Genomic DNA, 7,462 nt, shown 5'->3' with positions numbered 1-7,462 from the left:
TTATTATAAAAGGCTTTGAGGTCCTTAGCTTGACGGTGCTATAGGAATGCAGAGTCCTGTGATTATTATTATAAAGTTGGCATGCTGATGGTACCACAGGGTTTAGGCCATCAGTGTAGAACATAAAGTTTTTTCTTCAATAAGGAATATGACTTGTTAGTTGTGATTGTATCTTTCCTAGGGATTTTAGTAAGGGTAGTTATTTCCATCTTCAAAGCAATATACAGTGATTAATCAAGTATCAGGGGGTAGCCGTGTTAGTCTGTATCTACAAGAACAACAAGGAGTCTGGTGGCATCTTAAAGACTAACAGATTTGGGCATAAGCTTTCGTGGGTAAAAATCTCACTTCTTCAGACGCATAGAGTGAAAGTTACAGATGCAGGCATTATATACTGACACATGGGGAGAAGGGAGTACTTCGCAAGTGGAGAACCAGTGTTGACAGGGTGAATATAGTCCACTCCCAATAATAGATGAGGAGGTGTCAATTCCAGGAGAGGAAAAGCTGCTTCTGTAATGAGCCAGCCACTCCCAGTCCCTATTCAAGCCCAGATTAATGGTGTTAAATTTGCAAATGAATTTTAGTTCTGCTGTTTCTCTTTGAAGTCTGTTTCTGAAGTTTTTTTGTTCAATAATAGTGACTTTTAAATCTGTAATAGAATGACCAGGGAGATTGAAGTGTTCACTTACTGGCTTTTGTATGTTATCATTCCTGATGTCTGATTTGTGTCCATTTATTCTTTTGCAGAGGGACTGTCTGGTTTGGCCAATGTACATGGCAGAGGGACATTGCTGGCACATGATGGCATATATAACATTAGTAGATGTGCAGGTGAATGAGCCCTTGATGGTGTGACTGATGTGGTTGGGTCCTCTGATGGTGTCGTCAGAGTAGATATGGGGACAGAGTAGGCAACGAGGTTTGCTACAGGGACTGGTTCCTGGGTTGGTGTTTCTGTGGTGTGGTGTGTAGTTGCTGGTGAGTATTTGCTTCAGGTTGGGGGGGCTGTCTGTAAGCGAGGACTGGCCTGCCTCCCAAGGTCTGTGAGAGTGAGGGATCATTTTCCAGGATGGGTTGTAGATCGATTAATCAGTCCTTACTATTATTTAAGGCCCTGATTTTGATCCTGATTCTATTGAAGTGAACGGCAAAACTCTGTTGGCTTTTAGGATTTATTATTTAGATTTCTTTACAAAACAAAAAAGAGGTGTTGATCCCAGGCTCTAAGTGCTCCTGCCAAATTTACGGGGGGTGGGGGGGGAATATATCATCTGCACATCCTCAGCTCTCCTTCACGTCTGATTTCTCTCAATGGCTCACCACCACAGCTACCCATATAAACAAATGGGCCTTGCACCAAGCTTTGAAGGTCAGCCCTCTAAGAGAACCCTGTAGTGCCAGCCCCCTTTCTTTTAAACTGAGGGTGAGCCAACTCAAGTATCCCCACTGATTGCATCGGTGGTAGTTCAGCACAAGGAGGGAGGTAGTCTCTTAAGTAACAAGGTCTGAACCCATTTAGGGTTTTACAGATCAAAACCAGCACTTTAATTCAATCCAGAAACCAACAGTAAGCCAGGGCAGTTCATGGAGCACCAGTGACATGTGCTGCCACCAAGAAGCAAAGCTTAAAGGGCGTCAGCATTCTGCATTACCTTAAATTTTCAGTTTGGTCTAAATTGTTACCCTACACAGAGCATATTGTAATAATCCTACTTTGAGGTGACAAAGGCCTGGATCCATGGTAGCAATCTCCTGCTGAGTTACAGATGGTAAAAAACACTCCTGGTCACCACTGCCGTATGACCATCTATCAGCTGCTGGGGGTCTAATGCCACCCCCAGATTCCAAACACAGCTAATGAATGGTGGGAACACATCTTCAATCGAAGGGGGAGAAATCAGCCTTGCCATGTCACTTAGCCTACCAGCTACCTCAGTCTTATCTGGATTGAGCTTCAGCCAGCTAGCTCTCATAAAGTTGCCCAAATCTCCTTCCGGTGACAGCTGGTGATATTTGAGTTCTCTTTATCTACAGAAAGACAAGCCAGTCCTTTGTGAGGCTACTTTTAATAGAAAAAAAGCCTTGAGGCCCAGAATATAGTCCCTTAAAGGTCTGATAGATAAGAACTCCCTCCCACCCAGAGATAGACAAACCAAGGCCAGCCAATTTATCTGGCTGGGGCATGGGAATATGGAGGTTTCTGTCCTTTATTACCCTCTGGGATGCATTTGCATTAAACAGTGTCTTTACATTATCTACATCACCACAAACCAGACAACTTCTACTGTTATTTAAACAAAACTTCCACATAAAATGTTTTAGAAAGGGATGTGATTTTGAGAGTCACCGCTGCTACTCAGCAACATCCACATTCAAGCCCTCACTGCTGTTTGTGACAGTACACCTTTGTCCCGGTCACTGCTGTCTCTGAAACAGTGGTGAGCGGCGTTATTCCCTGGCTATGCTTGCAGATAAGCTCTGTTCAGTACCTGTCCAGCTACACCTGCTGCTCACACCCCTTCCCAGTAACAAGTATTTTTTGTGGATTCTGAGACAGGAATTGTATGCAGTCAGTGTCATTGTAGCAATGTCAGTTCCAGGATGTTAGAAAGACAAGGTGGGTGAGGTAATAGCATTTATTGGACTAGTTTCTGTTGGTGAGAGAGACAAGCTTCTGAGGTACACAGAGCTCCTCTTCAGGTCTGGGAAAGGTAGGGCCAGCATCACAGCAAAATGCAAGGTGGAACAGATTGTTTAGCACATATTGTAAGGGACCGTTCAAGGTAGAGTGGCCCATTAACACCTCTGCAGTCATAGGACAAAAAGAGGGGGTTAGCAGGTTACAGATTCTTGTAATAAGACATAAGTCTAGTGTCTCTGGGCTTGGTTACACTTGCAGTTGTAGAGCGCTGGGAGTTAAACCAGCCTTCGGAGACCGCAGCAGGGAAAACGCTGCCGTGTGTTTACACTGTCAGCTGCAAGCGCACTGGCGTGGCCACATTAGCAGCTCTTGCAACGCCACAAAGAGCAGTGCATTGTGGTAGCTATCCCAGTGTGCAAGTGGCCGCAACATGCTTTTCAAATGGGTGAGGGGTGGAGTGTGACAGGGAGTGTATTGTGTGTATGTGGGAGGAGAGACAGTGTGTTTTGGGGGGGCAGAGAGTGTGTCAGCATGCTGTCTTGTAAGTTCAGACAGCAGCAGACCCCCCCACACACACACACACTCACTCACAACAGCAGCATTCCACACTAATAGTTTCTTTGTCCCGGAGCAGATAAGCAGCCGGCTGTCAGAAATGGAGCTTTGAAAGGGGATATCCGCATGCCTGCAGCCGATTTCAAAACAATGAGAAGAGTGGCCGCTTGACTTCAGAAGATTATGGGATGTTTCCAGAGGCCAATCACAGTGCAGTAATGCAACACCTTATCCACACTGACTCCCGGGCATTTCAGCAGGGGCGCAGCAAGCTTTATGCTTCTCTTGGATGTGGATTACCAGGAGCGCTCCAGCTGCAGAGTCCAGGCGCTCTACGTGCCTTGCCAGTGTGGACACCTCAGGAGTTAGGGCGCCCGGGGCTGCTTTAATGTGCTCTAACTTGCAAGTGTAGCCAAGCCTGCTGTTCAGCCATGATTTTTAGTGTCTAGCAAAGTTATGAATTTAAGCTCCTAGGACAAAACACAGGAGAGCATGCTGTGAGGAACAATCAATTTTACATTCGCCCCAGCGCAATAGACGAGGGGTAACATTTTTACTAGAGACAGATGTTTAAAGGTATTTCGGCCCCTAAATATGCATGTAAGTGCCTTGTGGGATTTTCAAAAGCCCCTAGGTATCTAACTTCCATTGATTTCATTGACTTTCAAAAAGACTTAGGCTCCCAAGCCCTTACATCACTTTTGAAAATGGGACTTAGGCACCCATGTCATTTCCCTCAGGTCTTTTCTCCAACTCCTCTGGTGTTTAATTGCCAAGTAAGGAACAAACTAAGTCCAACCTGCATTTTGGAGATGGGAGGAGACGCACGACATGAGCAGTTGTGCAGGGAAGCACTATGCATCCATAACAGGAGCAGGATCACTGACCAGGGCATACCCACTAGCTGACCATGCCCTCTCCCGAGCAGAGCCATTCCTTGGGTATGGCGAATCGGGCGACCACTCCCGGCCACGCACTTCAGTGGTTGTGTGTGGTACTAGGCCGGCCCAGGGAGGGTGGGGTTAGGGATGCCTTGCATTGCTTTTTCTTGCTCGGCATCGTCGGGCTCCGGCTCAGTCGGTGGTAGCGGCAGCAACAACCCGCCGCCCCACCTCGCCGGCTCCCAGCGTTGCCCGCTGCCGCACCAACAGCGTCCTAGTGCCACCAAAACACGCCAGCGCCAGGCTGACCCCATCCATTGCCCTTCCGCCCCGGACCCCTCCCTTTTCCGGAACCGGCCAGCATAGGGGGCTCCCTTGTCCCTAGGACAGGTGCCACCCTATGACTCTCCATTGTCCCTCGCCCCCCAGCACTGGGGTCCCCTCCCCACACCAGACTTCACCCGTATAAAAAATGTTAAGGGGGGCCCATACAGGCTGATTTGTCCCAGGCCCCGCACCCCCCTAGGGACGGCCTTGCTCCCCAGTATTATCATCCAGATACCTGCCAATGCACAAAGGGAATAGCCCCTGTCCACTCCGGGCTGCTAAGTGCTGCCAGCACTAGCACCATCCTCCTATGCTCCACAAGGGCAGGGGGGCAAATTATGGCGACCTTGGAGCAGAAGCACCAGTGAGAATGGGGCTCCTTGCACCTTCTCCTTTGCCTCCATGGTGCCCTCAGGCAATTTGTCTTTTAACACTTTATTCCCAGGCTAGTAACTTTTCTGCCTGGAGTTTCATTGTGCTTCCTACACACCCATCAGCCTGAAACCATCCTCTTTCTCACCAGGACATTTACAGCCACGTTATGGGCTGTAAGAGAAGAGCAACAAGAATGATTAAAGGTCTTGAGAACATGACCTATGAAGGAAGGCTGAAAGAATTGGGTTTGTTTAGTTTGGAAAAGAGAAGACTGAGAGGGGACATGATAGCAGTTTTCAGGTATTTAAAAGGGTGTCATAAGGAGGAGGGAGAAAACTTGTTCACCTTAGCCTCTAAGGATAGAACCAGAAGCAATGGGTTTAAACTGCAGCAAGGGAGGTCTAGGTTGGACATTAGGAAAAAGTTCCTAACTGTCAGGGTGGTTAAACACTGGAATAAATTGCCTAGGGAGGTTGTGGAATCTCCATCTCTGGAGATATTTAAGAGTAGGTTAGATAAATGTCTATCAGGGATGGTCTAGACAGTATTTGGTCCTGCCATGCGGGCAGGGGACTGGACTCGATGACCTCTCGAGGTCCCTTCCAGTCCTAGAATCTATGAATCTATGCAGTAACTCTTGGTCCTTCACATCCATCACCCCAGGATTTGGTACTGGCAGAATTTGGCTTAACCAACTGTCTTTCAGCCTCAGAGGGTCCCCACTTCTATTACATTGCTGGCCAGTATGATGCATTGGCCCTTCCCTTCCTCACAAGGTACTCTCTTTACAGAACCCCAAATCATCAAGCAAGAGAAGGATGGATTTCTACCACCAAGTTGTTACAGTGGGGCTGGTAACACCCATATAGTTAAGATTGAAACTAGCTTACTGTTTAACAGGATTTTGTCAAGCCGGGCCTTAAAAACCTCTAAGGATGGAGATTACACCACCTCCTGATGTAACACATTCCAGTGCTTCACTGCCTGCCTAGTGAAATAGTTTTTCCTAATATCCAACCTAGATCTCCCCTACTGCAACTTGTTCTGTCATCTGCCACCACTGAGAACAGCCTAACTCCATCCTCTTTGGAACCCCCCTTCAGGTAGTTGAAGGCTGCTATCAAATCCCCCCTCACTCTTCTCTTCTGCAGACTAAATAAGCCCAGTTCCCTCAGCCTCTCCTCCTAAGTCATGTGCCCCAGCCCACTAATAATTTCCGTTGCCCTCCGCTGGACTTTCTCCAATTTGTCCACATGCTTTCTGTAATGGCAATGCTCCTACTAATGCAGCCCAATATGCTGTTAGCCTTCTTGGCAACAAGGACACATTGTTGACTCATATCCAGCTTCTCGTCCACTGTAATCCCCAGGTCCTTTTTTGCATAACTGCTGCTTAGCCAGTCGGTCCCCAGCCTGTAGCAGTGCATGGGATTCTTCCATCCTAAGTCCAGGACTCTGCACTTGTCCTTGTTGAACCTCATCAGATAGCTTTTGGCCCAATCCTCCAATTTGTCTAGGTCACTCTGGACCCTATCCCTACCCTCCAGCATATCTACCTCTCCCCCCCAGCTTAGTTTCATCTGTGAACTTGAGGGTGCAATCCACCCCATCATCTAGATCATTAATGAAGATGTTGAACAAAACTGGCCCCAGGACCGACCCCTGGGACACTCCGCTTGATACCGGCTGCCAATTAGACATTGAGCCATTGATCACTACCCCCTGAGCCTGACGATCTAGCCACCTTTCTATCCACCTTATAGTCCATTCATCCAATCCATACTTCTTTAACTGTACAGGGGCTGGCCAGCTCCAGGCCTCTGGCCCTTTAAGGCATAGGCCACCCTACCACAGTATCTTTTAAGAGCTGATAGTTCAAATTGCTCTAAAAGCTACATGCATACTCAGATTATTTTGAAAATTGCTATGCCTCGTCAGAGCCAGGGATAGAGTGAGTGGTGCCAGTCTGAGATCAGTTGGCCCAGTGGTTCTTCAGGCACCGCCCCCTCAAGAAGGAGCTGATTTTAATATTCAAATTGCTCTAAAACCCATGCGTGTAGGGAGATTATCTTGAAAACTGGTATTTCACAAGAGAGGCTGACGTAGATCAAAGTTGGGGTCATTTGGTCAAGGGGTTCCCAAATTACAGCCCATTTACACTGAGCTGGCCATACCAATTTCAGATTCTTATAGCGTTTTTGATGCAGAGCTAGGGAAAATTCACACCCCAACCTTAACCTCAGCACTAAGGTTTTTGGGCGGTGAATAATCAATAGAGTTCCTACGCTGCAGACCGTCTTCCTTAGACCCTAGTAATTGCCACTTTCAGTCTCTAGGTGGCTCTGTAGGTAAGGACGCCTTTGTGATGGAGAATTATTGAAAACAGCCATTGCGCCCACTGTTGCTTAGCTTATGCGTAGGCTGATGGGATATCAGGTTTTGTACATGTTAGTGGAGGGAAAAATAGCCTTTTCTGTCCTCAGGATTTCTTTTCCCACCAGGTTTCTGTCAAATCCACTTCTTTCCAAACAGTGCTGTAATAACTATAGTAGCATGTGGCAGTGGGATTAGCTTCTCTGTACTGCCTAAGAATGTAGCTAATGCACAGTTAAAATCTCTCTCCTGCTATCGCTGGAACTGGAAGCTCCATTAACATTGCAGATTTTAGCATAAATTGGCCA

The sequence above is a fragment of the Chrysemys picta genome, chromosome 12, assembly GCF_011386835.1.
Source record: "Chrysemys picta bellii isolate R12L10 chromosome 12, ASM1138683v2, whole genome shotgun sequence".
NCBI classification, from domain to species: Eukaryota; Metazoa; Chordata; order Testudines; family Emydidae; genus Chrysemys; species Chrysemys picta.
Note: the sequence above shows the minus strand (reverse complement) of the source record.